The 3,074-nt window shown below is 37.7% G+C and overlaps 1 protein-coding gene across 1 annotated transcript in view; it reads left to right on the top strand.

Moving 5' to 3' along the window:
• Positions 1 to 2,339, top strand: part of casc3 (casc3 exon junction complex subunit) — a 24,516-nt gene extending 22,177 nt beyond the window's left edge. Inside the window, 1 exon segment of the mRNA XM_076080964.1 lies at positions 894 to 2,339. The gene's annotated coding sequence lies outside the window, so the exon portion shown is untranslated.
• Positions 2,340 to 3,074: the final 735 nt, after the last annotated feature.

The following is a 3,074-nucleotide window of genomic DNA, read 5'->3' as shown; positions in this document are numbered from 1 at the left end:
GCTACATCTCAGAGGTACATGTAGTACTTTATACTGTGCTACATCTCAGAGGTACATGTACTTTATACTGTGCTACATCTCAGAGGTACATGTACTTTATACTGTGCTACATCTCAGAGGTACATGTACTTTATACTGTACTACATCTCAGAGGTACATGTTGTACTTTATACTGTACTACATCTCAGGTTCATATAGTACTTTATACTGTACTACATCTCAGAGGTACATGTACTTTATACTGTACTACATCTCAGAGGTACATGTACTTTATACTGTCCTACATCTCAGAGGTACATGTTGTACTTTATACTGTACTACATCTCAGAGGTACATGTAGTACTTTATACTGTGCTACATCTCAGAGGTACATGTAGTACTTTATACTGTGCTACATCTCAGAGGTACATGTAGTACTTTATACTGTACTACAGCTCAGAGGTACATGTACTTTATACTGTACTACATCTCAGAGGTACATGTTGTACTTTATACTGTACTACATCTCAGAGGTACATGTTGTACTTTATACTGTACTACATCTCAGAGGTACATGTAGTACTTTATACTGTACTACAGCTCAGAGGTACATGTACTTGATACTGTACTACATCTCAGAGGTACATGTAGTACTTTATACTGTACTACAGCTCAGAGGTACATGTACTTTATACTGTACTACATCTCAGAGGTACATGTTGTACTTTATACTGTACTACATCTCAGAGGTACATGTTGTACTTTATACTGTGCTACATCTCAGAGGTACATGTTGTACTTTATACTGTACTACATCTCAGAGGTACATGTTGTACTTTTACTCCATTTGTGTATTCTTTGAAGAAGTCTGATTTGTTTGAGTGAAAATCAAAATGTTGTTTTGGTCTCCGTAGGAGGACGGGAGGGTCAGTGAGGAGCACCATGTGGTTCGAGGGGGGGGGGGGGGGGGGGCAGCAGACAGGTGGGCTCTCCAGGTGGCCCTCAGCATCACTCTTCTGTCTCTCCTCTTTGTTCTCCACCCTGTAGCAGTGAGGTCATCCATCAGACTGTTCGCAGGTTTGATTCCCACCAACGTGTCTTTGAGCAAAGCTGAAGCTGGAGATGTAGAACAACATTCTGCTGTCGGACTGATGAGCTGAAACCCGTTAGAAGCATTTAAAGTCTCCCGTCGGAGCGCCGGAGTGGAACTCTGAACGCTGTGCTGTAGTTCTGATGAGCTTCATTTGTGTTTATTTTAGAGTAAAATCAGAAGATCAGAGAAACACGAGCAGGATTTATCTTCATCACGTTTGTGTAGATATTTAGTTTACCTTCTGCTTCTGGGTGTTTTATTCCCTCCATGCAGACAGACAGGCACACTCGGTTAACCTGCAGCTTAAACTCATTAAAAGTGTTAAACTGTAACAACGGTTTGTGGCGTTTTGTCCAGATCATTTAATTATCAACTGTAAACAAAGTTAAAAATATAAATACATTTAAAAAAAAGAATAACTCAGAAAAAACCTGAGAATTTCCGAGATTAAAGTTATACATTTATGATCTGAGATTTATAAAAACAGAACAATAAAAACTTGAATATTCTGAGATCAGTCTGGTAGCTGTGATGTCACATCAACACACCTGTAAACAGGTGTTCAGAGTTCAACCAATCAGTGCAGCTCCCGTCGTCTACTATTTAATAATTCACGACGCTCGTTTGTGCCGGTAAAAGAAGAAAATAATATTCATCACAATGGGAAACAGTCTGAAAACATTCATATTAGCAGAAAAATATTCTTTATTTTGAGTTTTTCATGCAATATTTTTTTCAACGATCAGTGGAATCGGGGCTCCTATATTCATCAGATTCATCCGATTATCTGAATGATTCGCCCACATGGACCGTGTTTCATAAATGTGTTTGTTGTTGTAATTCTCTTGTTGACCACAAGAGGCTGAAGTGAATCAACGGCACTTTTTCTCCGTTTGGACAAAAAGGTTCTTGTTTGTTTTTAACGGCAGATTAAAACAATGTTTCATAACCTGCTAAACATGATTATTATTATTTACACGAGGATTCAAACATGAACACTTTCTGCTGTTCTTGCGTCATTATAAACTGTTAATATCAATTGTTTTTTTTCTTTACTTGTCTCTCTGGGCTTCCGTAGTTTTGCCTTTTTTTAAACACTCGTTGAACTGTTCATCGAGCAGGAAGTGAAAATAAGTGTTTGAGAAGCTGCTGAGTTCATCACCGCTGTAAATAGAAGCTTGAGGAGATGAAACGCATTCTAATAATAAAGACGGATTCATTTAAATACTCAATAAAACGCGTCTTCAGGGACCTCCAGTGTTCAGCGGTTTGACTTTGATTTGTGTTTTTATTTCCTTCCTGAAATGTTTCCTTTTTAACGGTTTGTTTTTTGTTGGTGAATATTCAGGAGAGAAGTGACGACTTCCTGTCTGAAGTGACGACTTCCTGTCTGATGTATTGTTTTCACACGTCAACACATCACTTTATAAAAACAGAAGCTATTAAACTCTAAAGAACGGTCCTGATTACGACGTGTTCCTGTTCGTCTGCAGCCGTTTGTTTTATTACATCGTTTGTGGCTAGAAGTCAAATTAAAGGAAGTTTATAGAATCTATAACTGAACGCTGAATATTCCTGTTTCACATTGTTTTCATTATTCTCAATGTGCCGATAAAAACTAAACGTCTTCAACCTTTAAAATGATTTATGAGAGAAAAGTATTTAAACATCTGAGAGGAAACAATATCTGATTTACATTTATTTACCAAACTAAGAGCGGATCACTTTGAACTCATAAATAAAATACTTTTTTATTTTGAACAATACGAGCAACAGAATTCAGCTTCAGAGAAAACTACGTCTTCAAACAGGTTAAAGGTCAAAATACAGAAGTTCAAAGTTAAGTCATGTGATCAAAGCGATCAAAACAATTTTTGTCTACTTTATTAAATCACATTTATTTCACCTTCACCGGCTCTGATTCGTCAGTGGTTTGAAGCTTTTTGGGGGCGGGGCTAATGATGGCCGGCCTCGTCGAAGGTGAAGCTCACTTCATCTCAGA

Source organism: Anarhichas minor, unplaced genomic scaffold (genome assembly GCF_050575085.1).
Source record: "Anarhichas minor isolate MPS153535 unplaced genomic scaffold, ASM5057508v1 ptg000077l, whole genome shotgun sequence".
In the NCBI taxonomy this organism is placed as follows: domain Eukaryota; kingdom Metazoa; phylum Chordata; class Actinopteri; order Perciformes; family Anarhichadidae; genus Anarhichas; species Anarhichas minor.
Note: the sequence above shows the minus strand (reverse complement) of the source record. Positions and strands in the feature narration are given on the sequence as shown.